Genomic DNA, 12,766 nt, shown 5'->3' with positions numbered 1-12,766 from the left:
GGGTAGAAGCAAAGTTGTAAGGACATAAAAACATCAAAGTCATAAAGAAACAGTTTAGTGTCTATTAAGTAAATTGAACAGCATTAACACAAACTGTGATCTGATTCAGAGTAAGATTTCAAAATATTGACTTAATTCCCACAGCAATTTCAAGGAGTGTGTTCCACCAAAGATATTTTGGATATGCAGGGGAGGCAGAATTTACCCAGTAATATACACTGGCTCCAAATTAAGCAACACATTTAACTACATTTTCCAGATTTATCTGACTGTGAAACCTCTTATTCACAAAACACCTACTAAAGTCAGAGACCAGCATACCACATAAAGGCAGGCTATGTGGGAGGAAAGATGTTTTGTTCTTTTATGTTTTTACCCTTGAATGTTGTAGGTACATCTCAGTCTAGTAAGGCAAATTTTGCCATGAGTTTGAAAGTATTCAAAAGAGGCACAAATAGTAGCTAATTGACAGAAAGTAAAATCTTGCTCAAGTGGGTTTCAGAACCGAAGACAGAAAAAGCATGATAAAGCATCTTTAACCTTTTTAATTGAGATATAATTCACATACCCTATAAAATTCACCATTTGAAGAGAATAATTCAATGGTTTTCAGCATATTTACAAAGTTATGCAACCACCACTAATTCCAGAACTTCACCATTCCAAAAACAAACCCGATATTCACTGGCAATCACTCCCAGTTTCCCTATTCCAGACCTTGGCAATCACTTTTCTACTTTCTGTCTCTATAGATTTGCCTATTCTGGTCATTTCATTTAAATGGAAACAAACCACATATGGCCTTTTGTATCTGGCTTCTTTCAATTAGAATAATGTTTTCAGGGTTGATCCATGTTGGAGCATGTATCAGTACTGTTTATCACTGAGTACCTTTCCACTGGATGACTACTCCACATTTTGTGTATGCATTTATCACATAAATGGATATTTAGGCCGGTTCCACTGGTTATTATGAATAATGCTGCTATGAACATTCAAGTACAATTTTATGGGTAGACATATGTTTTCATTTTTCTTGGAAATAAACCTGGGAGTGAAATTGTTAGGTTACATGGTAAATTCTATGCTTAACTTTTTGAGTAACTTCCAAACTATTTTCCAAAGTGATTCTACCATTTTACTGTCTCCCAGCAGTATATGAAGGTTCCAGTTTCTCCATGTCCTAGCCAACACTTGTTCTCTGTCTTTACAAGCACAGCCACTCTAGTGGGTGCAAAGTGGTATCTCATGGTTTTTATTTACATTTCCTGACGACTACTAATGCTGATTATCTTTTCACATGCTTTTTGACCATTTGTATACCTTCTTTGGGAAAATGTCTGTTCAAGTCCTTTGCCTATTTTTAAATTGGGTTATCTGTCTCTTTGTTATTGAGTTGTAAGAGTTGTTAATACATTCTGAATACTAGACCCTGATCAGATTTATGATTTACAAATATTTTCTCCCATTTTGACTTTTCACTTTCTTCATAATGTCCTTTGATGACACAAGTTTTAACTCTCATCCAATTTATCTATTTTTCTTTTTATTGGTTGTGCTTTTGATGTCATTTCTAAGAATCTATTGCTAAATCATGAAGATTTGCCTATATACTTCTAAGGGTGTTATGGTTTTAGCTCTTACATTTAGGTCTTTGATCCATTTTGACTTAATTTTTATATGGAGTATCAGGTAGGGATCCAGCTTCATTCATTTGGATGTGGACATCCAACTGTTCTAGCAGTATTTATCAAAAATAATATTTTTTCTCTATTGAGTTATTTTGGTACACTTTCTTAAAAAAAAAAAAAAGCAATTTGACTATATAGGCCACCAAAAGCACAGGTGACAAAAACAAAAAAAAAACAAAACAAAAAAAACTGGACTTCATGAAAGTTAAAACTTTTCTGCATCAAAGGACACTGTCAACAAAGTGAAAAGACAACCTGAGAAAAAATATTAGCAATGCTAATCACATATCTGACAGGGGATTAATATCCAGAATAGAGAATTCCCAAAACTCAACAATAAAAAACAAACAACTCAATTCAGAAATGGGCAAAGGACTTAAACAGACATTTCTCCAGAGAAGATATTTAGATGGCCAGCCAATAAGCACATGAAAAGATGCTCAACATCACTCATCATTAGGGAAATAATGGGTTTTTTTCTTTTTCTTTAAATTTTAGTTAGTTAACATACAGCACAATATTGGTTTCAGGAGTACAATTTAGTGATTCATCACTTACATACAACACAGTAGGGAAATAACGTTAATTAAAACCACAAGAGATACTATCTCCCATATATTAGAATGGCTACTATCAAAAAAAAAAAAAAAAAAAAAGGAAAATAACAAGTGTTCAAGTGTTGGTGAGGATGTGAAAGAACTGGAACTCTTGTGCACTGCTGGTGGGAAAGTAAAATGGTTTCACCACTGTGGGAAACAGTATGATGGTCCCTCAAAAAGTTAAACATAGAATTACCATATGATCCAGAAATTCCACTTCTAGGTATATACCAAAAAGAATTGAAAGTAGGGTCTTGAAGAGATATTCGTACATTCATGTTCATAAAAGTATTATTCACAGTAGCTAAAAGGCAAAGCAATCCAAGTGTCTATAGACCAATGAATGGATGAACAAAATGTAGTACATACATACAATGGAATATTATTTGTAGATCCTTAAAAAGGAGATTCTGACATATGCTCCAACATGGATGAATCTTGAAGATATTAAGCCAGTCATAAAAAGACAAATATTGTATGATTTCGCTTATATGAAGTACCTAGAATATCAAATTCATAGAAACAGAAAGTAGAATGGTAGTTGTCAGCAGCTTGAAGGAGAGAATGGGGAGTTAGTGTTTAATGGATATAGAGGTTCAGTTTTGTAAGATGGAAAGAGTTCTAGAGATGGATGGTGGTAATCATGGCACAGTATGAATGCAATTTATATTATGTGTATTTTACCACAATTTCAAAATAATTGGGGGAAAATCAGTTGGCTATAAATGTGAGGGTTTATTTCTGGACTCTCAATTCTATTCCATTGTTCTATATGTCTATCCTTACGCCAGTACCACACTGTCTTGATCACTGTAGCTTCATAGTGAGTTTTGAAATTTGGAAGTGTGAGTCCTTCACACTTTGTTCTTCTTTCAAAAAAAAAAAGTTTATTTATTTATTTTGAGAAATAGAGCATGCGTGGGAGGGGCACAGAGAGAGGGAAAGAGAGAATCCCAAGCAGGCTCCACACTGTTCTTTTTCAAGCATGTTTTAATGATTTCTGGTCTGGGGGCACCTGGATGGCTCTGTCAGTTAAGTGTCTGACTCTTGATTTTGGCCCAGAGATCTCACAATCATGAGATCAAGCCCTGCTTTGGGCTCTGTGCTGAGTGTGAGCCTGCTTGGGATTCTCCTTCTGCCCCTTCCCCACTCACCTGCTCTCTATAAATACATACATACATACATACATACATACATTCATTCATTCATACATACATACATACATACATACATACATACATACTGATTTCTGGTCTGTGCATTTCCATCTGGATTTTAGGATCAGTTTGTCAATCTCTGCAAAGAAGACAACTGGAACTTTAGTGGGGGATTGCAATAAGTCTGTAGATCAATTTGGGGAGTACTGCCATCTTAAGATTCCAAGTCATGGATGGACATGAAATGTCTTTTCATTTTTAGGTCTCCTTTTATTTCTTTCAGCAATGTTTTATAATTTTTAGAACATAACTCTGCATCTCTTTTGGAAATTAATTCCTAAGTATTTCATTATTTTTGATGCTATTTTAAGTGGAATAATTTTCTTAATTTCATTTTCAGATCATTCATTGCAGTTACATAAAAATTCGGTTGATTTCTGCATATTGATCTTATATCTATAAATTTGCCGAACTCATTCAGCTGTACTAATATATTTTTGTTTCATCTGCTCAAAGAGATACCTTTCCTTCTTCCTTTCCAATCTAGATGCCTCTTATTTTGTTTTCTTTTGTAAATACCCCAGCTAGACCTGTCAGTATTATGTTGAGTAGAACTGGTGAGAGTAAAATCCTTGGGACAAAGCAGCAGGTTAAACACAAGCTGGGAACACCATCAGTCCAATAGAGACTGCAGGACACTCTATAGGACAAATCATTTCAACAAATAAACTGGAAGGCAGAAGAATAAAAAAAGAGAAGCCTATAGATTAATAGAGACTTAAGAGACATATCAAACAAATGCAGCTAAGTTTCTGAATATACTGCTTAAAAAATTATAAGGCATTATGCTAAGTGAAATAAGTCATACAGAGAAAGACAGATACCATATGTTTTCACTCTTATGTGGATCCTGAGAAACTTAACAGAAGACCATGGCGGGGTGGGAAGGGGAAAAAAAAATTAGAGAGGGAGGGAGGCAAACCATAAGAGACTCTTAAAAACTGAGAATAAACTGAGGGTTGATGGGGGATAGGATGGAGGGGAAAGTGGGTGATGGGCACTGAGGAGGGCACCTGTTGGGTTGAGCACTGGGTGTTATATGGAAACCAATTTGACAAATTTCATATTAAAAAAATTATCAAAAAAATTATAAGGCAGTCAACAAGTTTGTCAACTGCCTGAAAATGATGGTCAATATCTTAGGGGTCATAGCGGTATGACCCTATCTTTACAGACACCTGTTGAAATGGCAATAAGTGAAATATGCTGTTTGATATTAGCTTAAATAATCTGGGAGTAGCAAGGGATGTGAGGGAAATGAGAAGTCATGAGTAGGTCTTGATGACAGGTGGAACCCAGTGATAGGTATGTGGAAGGAGTTCTTCATAGCAGTCACTCAATATTTGTACATATTTTAGATTTTCTATGATAAAAAAAATATTTAAATGTGCCCTTGATGGCAGTCAGGAGGGAGCTGCTTCTGTTGAAGTTCTAGTTTTTAGTGTAATCTGCTCCCTGGAACTAATTTCCAGCCCTGTATGATACACTGGTGGTGTGTTTCACTTTTCATATTATATTATAAATAGGGGAGGGGTATGGGGGAGGAGGCCCACCCAAGCCCTGCATCATCATCTGATTCCCAAAGCATGTGGCACCCCACTTTATGAATAGAAGGGCCCAACAACCATGTACCTAGAGACAGTAAAGCTTTGATCATCATGAAAACCTTTCAAATACAAGATTAATTAAAACTTAGAAATACCACTTTTAAGAAAAAGATGTACAACATTTAAAAAGATATATGCTACCCTTCATTTTACAACTCCCTATAATTAACATGTTATTTGTGTAATTGATTATAGAGATGGCATAATTATGGCATAAACATTCCCTCAAATCTTTACTATCTGTAAGAATATATATAAAGAGAATGTTTTGAAAACTAAAACACTTCCTATAACAATAAATTCCACTGAAGACCTAGACTTTACATGTTTCGTGGTCCTTACATACGCATTCTGATGTTCATATTCAGTAAACAGAATTCAAATGACAAATTTGAAGGATAACCTCTTTTTTTAGATAATTTTTTTCATTCTAATTCCAGTATAATTAACATATGGTGTAATAGTTTCAGGTGTACAATATAGTCATTCAACAATTCCATATATCACCTGGTGCTCATCACAACAACTGCACTCCTTAATCCTCATCAACCTATTTCACCCATCTCCCAACCCACCTCCCCTCTGGAAACCAGTTTGTTCTCTACAGGTAAGACTCTGTTTCTTGGCTTCTCTCTCTCTCTTTTCCCTTTTGCTTGTTTCTTAAATTCCACATATGAGTGAAATCATATGGTATTTGTATTTCTCTGACTGACTTATTTTACCAAGCATCAATAATCTCTAGCTCCACACATGTTGTTGCAAATGGCAAGATTATTTTTTATGGCTGAATAATATTCCATTGTATATATACAATTTCACCTCTTCTTTATCCATTCATCTATTGATGGACACTTAGGCTGCTTCCATAATTTGGTTATTATAAATAATGTTGCTATACACATAGAGGTACATATATCCCTTTGAATTAGTGGTTTTGTATTTTTGGGGTAAATACCCAGTAATGTGATTGCTGGATCATAGCATAGTTCTATTTTTAATTTTTTGAGGAAGTTCCACACTGTTTTCAAGAGAGGCTGCACCAGTTTGCATTCCCACCAACAGTGCAAGAGGGTCCTTTTTCTTAGTATCCTCACCAATACCTGTTGTTTCTTGTATTTTTTATTTTAGCCTTTCTGACAGGTGTGAGGTGATATCTCATATAGTTTTGATTTGCATTTCCCTGATAATGAGTAATGTTGAGCATCTTTTCATATGTCTGTTAACCATCTGATATCTTTGGAGAAATGTCTGTTCATTTCTTCTGTGTGCATTTCTAAATTGGATTATTTTGGGGGGGTGTTTAGTTGTAGAAGATCTTTATATATTTTGGATACTAACCCTTTACAGGATAGGTCATTTGCAAATATCTTCTCCCATTCTATAGATTGCCTTATAGTTTTGTTGATTGCTTCCTTCACTGTGCAGAAGCTTTTTTATTTTGATGTAGTCCCAATGGTTTATTTTTGCTTTTATTTCCCTTGCCTCAGGAGACCTATCTAGAAAAATGTTGCTACGACCAATATTAAAAACTTTACTGCCTAGAACTCTCTTCTAGGATTTTTGTGGTTTCAGGCCACACATCTAGGTCTTTAATCTATTTTGAATTTATTTTTGTGTATGGTGTAAGAAAGTGGTCCATTTCATTCTTTTGTATATAGTAGACCAATTTTCCCAACACCATTTGTTGAGACTGTCTTTTTCTCATTTGATATTCTTTCCTGCCTTGTCAAAGATTAATCAACCATATAGTTGTGCATTCATTTATGGGGTTTCTATTCTGTTCTATTAATCTATGTTTCTATTTTTGTGCCAGTACCATACTGTTTTGATCACTACAGCTTTGTAACATGGTTTGAAGTCCAGAATTGTGATGCCTCCAGCTTTGCTTTTCTTTTTCAAAGTTGCTTTGGCAATTCGGGGTCTTTAGTAGTTCATATAAATTTTAGGATTGTTTGTTCTAGCTCTGTGAAAAATGTTGTCAGTATTTTGATAGGGTTTGCATTAAATGTGTAGATTGCTTTGGGTAGTATAAACATTTTAACAATATCTGCTCTTCCAATCCATGAACACAGAATGCCTTTCCATTTCTTTGTGTCATCTTCAATTTCTTTCATCAAAAAAAGTGTTTTCTAGTTTTCAGAGTACAAGTCTTTCACCTATTTGGTTAGATTTATTCCTAGGTATCTTATTATTTTGGGAGCAATTGTAAATGGGATTGTTTTCCTAATTTCTCTTTCTGCTGTTTCATTATTAGTGCATAGAAATGCAACAGATTTCTGTACACTGATTTTGTGTCTTGTGATTTTCCTGGGGTGCCTGGGCGGCTCAGTCAATTGAGCATCCAACTTTGGCTCAGGTCATGATCTCATAGTTTGTGGGTTCAAGCCCCACGTCGGGTTCTGTGCTGACAGCTCGGAGCCTGGAGCCTGCTTTGGATTCTGTGTCTCATTCTCTCTCTGCCCCTCCCCAACTTGTGCTCTGTCTCTGTCTCTCAAAAATTAATAAAAATGTAAAAAAAATTAAAAAAAAGTGTTTTATAGTTTTCAGAGTACAAGTCTTTCACCTCTTTGGTTAGATTTATTCCTAGGTATCTTATTATTTTGGAGGCAATTGTAAATGGGATTGTTTTTCTAATTTCTCTTTCTGCTGTTTCATTATTAGTGCATAGAAATGCAACAGATTTCTGTACGCTTGATTTTGTGTCTTGTGACTTTCCTGAATTCATTTATCAGGTCTAGTAGTTTTTTGGTGGAGTCTTTAAGGTTTTCTATATAGAGTATCATGTCATCTGCAAATAGTAAAAGTTTTACTTCTTCCTTACCAATCTGGATGCCTTTTATTTCGTTTTGCTAACAGCTGTGACTAGGACTTCCATTACCATGTTGAATAAAAGTGATGACAGTGGACATCCTTGTCTTGTTCCTGGTCTTGGGGGTGGCAGGGAGGAAGCTTTCAGTTTTTCCCCATTGAAGATGACGTTCACTGCGGATTTTCATATATGGCCTTTATTATGTTGAAGTATGTTCCCTCTAACCTTACTTTGCTGAGGGTTTTTATCATGATCAGATGTTGTGCTTTGTTTTTTTTAATTAAAAAAATTTTTTTTAACGGTTTTTATTTTTGGGAGACAGAGAGAGACAGTGCGAGTGGGGGAGGGGTAGAGAGAGTGAGGGGACACAGCATTGTTCAGGGCTCAATGTGGGGCTCAAACTCACAAGCCATGAGATCATGACCTGAGCCTAAGTCAGGCTCTTAACCGACTGAGCCACCCAGGCACCCCTGTACTTTGTTTTTATCGTGATCATATGTTGTTCTTTGAAAAATGCTTTTTCTGCATCTACTGAAAGGATCATATGGTTTTTAATGCTTTCTCTACTGATGTGATATCTCACGTTGACTGATCTGTGCGTTTTGAACTTGTGTTCTGGGAATACCACTTGACCGTGGTGAATGATTTTTTTTTAATGTAGTATTGGACTCTGCTAGTATTTTTTTTGATGATTTTTGCATCTGTGTTCATCAGGGATACTGGCCTATAGTTCTCTTTTTATGTGGTGTCTTTATTTAGTTTGGGTATCAGGGTAATGCTGGCCTCATAGAGTAAATATGGAAGTTGTCCTTCCTCTCTATTTTTTGGAAAAGTTTGAGAAGAATAGGTATTAACTCTTCTTTAAATGTTAGGTAGAATTTGCCTGTGAAGGTATATGGTCCTGAGCTTTTGTTTGTTGGGAGTTTTTTGATTACTGATTTGATTTCTTTGCTGGTAATCGATCTATTCAAAATTTCTATTTCTTCCTGCTTTAGTTTTGGTGGATTATATGTTTGTAGGAATTTATCCATTTCTTCTAGGTTGTCCAGTTTGTGGGCATATAGTGTTTCATAATATTCTCTTACAATTGTTTGTATATCTGTGGCATTGGTTGTTATTTCTCCTCTTTAATTTGAAATTTTATTTATTTGAATCCTTTCTCTTATTTTTTGATGAGTCTGGCTAGATGTTTATCTATTTTGTTGATCTTTTCAAAGAATAAGCTGCTGGTTTCATTTATCTGTTCTGGTTTTTTAGTTTCTATATAATTTATTTCTGTTCTAATCTTTATTATTTCCTTCCTTGTGCCGGTTTTGGATTTTGTTTGTTCTTCTTTTTCTAGCTGTTTTAGGTGCAAGGTTAGGTTTTTGTTTTGTTTTGTTTTGTTTTTGTTTTTGATTTTTCTTGCTTCTTGAGGTAGGCCTATATTGTTATAAACCTCCTCTTAGAACCACTTTTGCTATATCCTAAAAGTTTTAGACATTGTGTTTTAATTTTCATGTACTTTTATTTCCATGTACTTTTGGATTTCTTATTTGATTTCTTTGTTAACCCACTCATTGTTCAGCAGCATGTTATCTACCCTCAAAGTATTTGTGGTTTCCAGATTTTTTTTCTTATGATTTTTAGTTTCATAGTGTGGTATCAACACTACAAAAAGATGCATGGTATGACTTCAATCCTTTTGAATTTGTTGAGGCTTGTTTTGTAGCTTAATATGTGATCTATTCTGGAGAATGTTCTATGTGCACCTGAAAAGAATGTGCATTCTGCTGTTTTAATATGGAATATTCTAAATATATCTGTTAAATCCACCTGGTCCTATGTGTCATTGAAAGCCATAGTTTCCTTATTGAATTTCTGTTTGGATGATCTATCCATCAATGTAACAGGGGTATTAAAGTCCTCCACTATTACTGTATTATTACCAAACAGTTCCTTTGTGTTTATTATAACAATTTTATGTATTTGGGTTCCTCCATGTTGGGTACATAAATATTTAAATTATATATTCTTATTGGATTGCCCCCTTTATTATTATATAGTGCCCTTCTTGGTCTCTTGTCACATTCTTTGTTTTGAAATCTATTTTGTCTGAAATAAATATTGCTTCTCCAGCTTCTTCTGACATCTATTTGCATGATAAATGTTTCTCCATCCCTCACTTTCAATCTGTAGGTGTGTTTAGGTTTAAAATGAGTCTCTTATAGGCAGCATATAGACTGGTCTTTTTTTTTTTTTTTTTTAAATCCATTCTGACACCCTATGTCTTTTGATTGGAACATTTAGTCCATTTACATTCAAAATCATTACTGATAGATATGTATTCATTGCCATGTTATTACTTATTTTCTGGTTGTTTCTGAAGTTTTTCTCTGACCCTTCTCTTTCTTTCATGGCTTGTTGGTTTTCTTTAGTGATGTATTTGGATTTCTTGCTCTTTATTCTTTGCATATTTGTTAGTGGTTTTTGATTTGTGGTTACCATTAGGTTTATATATACCATCTTCTGCATGTAGCAGTCTATATTAAGTTGATGGTTGTTTAAGTGTCAACCAATTGTTTACTCCTCTCTTCCCTATGTTTTAGGTATGGATTGCTTTTGTTGAGTCTGTTGGGGGTACTCTGGGCTTCCTGGATCTGGACATTGTTTCCTTCCCCAGATTAGGGAAGTTTTCAGCCATTACTTCCTCAACTAAATTTGCTGCCCCCTTGTCTATCTCTTCTGGGATCCCTATAATGTTATTGTTTGATGGAGTCATTTGTTCTAAGTCATTAATTCCTTCCTCTGCATTTTCCAGCCTGCTGTCCATTCCATCAAGTGTGTTTCTCATTTCTCCTATTGAACGCTTTATCTTTCTTATCTCAGTGTTGATCATCTCACCAATGCCTTCCATTCTTTTCTGAAGTCCAACAAGTATCTGGACTTTAAATTCTCTATCAGGTATGTTATTTATGTCTCTCTTGCTTAGATCTCCAGCTGTGGCCTTATCTTGTTCTTTCATTTGGGATAAATTTCTCTGTCTTCTCATTTTAAGTCTCTATGCCTATTTCTGTATGTTGGGAAAGTCAGCTACACGTCCTATTCTTGAGAGTAATGGCTTTATGAAAAAGAGGTCCTGTAGTGTCCTGCAGTGTAGTGTCCCCTATTCCCCAAAACCTGATGCTTCAGGGAGTGTCTCCAATGTGTGCTGTGTGTGCTCAACTATTGTGTTCTGGCTGCTTTATCCTTTAGGCCAATCATCTGCAGAAGCCGTCTTTGTCTGTTGCAGGCAATGTTTAATCCCTGGCCTGAATGTGGCAACTTTTGACTAGGTGTGCTCTGGTCAGCTTGTGAAATGAGACCTGTCTCCACCACTGTTGAAACCAAGGCCCCTCAAAACTCTCACAATGGGAGACATGGTGTAAGTAGGGGTTTGAGCCAGTCTTCTGGGGGGAAGGGACCTGCCACCCCGGGACTGAGGCAAGCATGACTGGGAGGGGCAGTTCCACCAGGGTGCTGGGGGCATGACTTTGTGAAAGCAAGTTACTTAGGGAGTGATGGCACTATGCTGGTTCCCGCAAGTGGCCCTGTGCTTATACTGATGGGTAGGGGAGAGAAGCGGTGCCTGCCAGTTCCTTTGTTCTCAGAGGGGTCTCTGTAAATGCTGCCTCTCTAGAACACACTCCAAAATGAGCAAACACCCTTCCCACTGTGTGTTCCAGGTCCTCTCCAGATTGTTGTTTCCACACAGTATGTCTAAAGGTATTTGTCTGCCTTTTCTCCAAGAGCAATCCAATGCCTCTGGGTTCTATCCCAGCCCAGCCTGTTGAACTTTAAAATTCCAGCCTTTAAGGGGTGCCTGGGTGGCTCAGTTAGTTAAGCATCCTATTCTTGGTTTGGCTCAAGTCATGATCTCACAGTTCATGAGTTCAAGCTCTGTGTCAGGCTCTATGTCGGGCTCTACACTGACAGTGCAGAGCCTGCTTGGGATTATCTCTCTCCCTCTTCTTTGCTCCACCACTCAAGAAAATCAATTAAAAAAACAAAACAAACAAACAAACAAAAACCCTCCAGCCTTTAAGCCCCACTGGTCACAAGAAGTCATGAAATTGAACCTCTCTCACTTTCCAAGTCAACTGCTATGGAGATTTATCTATCCCATGCACTCCCCTGTGTGCTAGTCTATCTCTTGCCCTTCTCTGCAACAGTGGCTCCCTCCCCCACCACAGTGGGCACAATCTGATCCATTTCTTTCCCAAACTATGTCTCCGTACTTCCTACCTTCTTCGATGTGGCCTCTTTTCTCCCTTTAGTTGTGGAGTTTGTTGTGTCATTCTTCAGGACGATTTCTGGAGTACTTAGGGTGGTTTGATAGTTTTCTAGTTGTGTTTGTGGGACGAGGCAAGCCTAGGGTCCTCCTACTCCAACATCATCTTTCCTTCCAGTCTCTTCTTAGATAATTTTGAGCTTACAATTTCCATTTTGGGGAGTCCAATCTTTTTCCAAATTTTTATTGTACCATGCCTGAGACCCATGTGAGGTCCCCACCATGCTGCTACCAACAGGGCCCCCAGAGTGCCTCCCACCCTAAACTGAACCAAAGCAAAGGCAGTGGAAGGTGCTGGGGGAGGGAAGACTCTGGTGAAGACCCTGCTATGTACGTGCAGAAGGGCAGAAGTGCTACTTATTCACACCCTAGAAATTGTACACTGAGTGTCCAGTATAGGAGGAAGATGGGTGTCCAGGGAGGTGGGTAGAGAGCAGAAAACAGACAGGATGGATTCCAGCTCTGCTCTAAAACCACAAATGAACTGTGTACGGAGTTAGCCTCCAAGTGAATAAGTGTTAATTAAGACCCCTT

At 36.7% G+C, this 12,766-nt stretch overlaps 1 protein-coding gene across 2 annotated transcripts in view; it reads right to left on the bottom strand.

Moving 5' to 3' along the window:
* PYGB (glycogen phosphorylase B) overlaps positions 1 to 12,766 on the bottom strand; it is a 58,368-nt gene that overhangs the window by 30,753 nt on the left and 14,849 nt on the right. The gene's annotated exons all lie outside the window — the stretch shown is intronic.

The sequence above is a fragment of the Panthera leo genome, chromosome A3 (assembly GCF_018350215.1).
Source record: "Panthera leo isolate Ple1 chromosome A3, P.leo_Ple1_pat1.1, whole genome shotgun sequence".
Taxonomy (NCBI): domain Eukaryota; kingdom Metazoa; phylum Chordata; class Mammalia; order Carnivora; family Felidae; genus Panthera; species Panthera leo.
Note: the sequence above shows the minus strand (reverse complement) of the source record. Positions and strands in the feature narration are given on the sequence as shown.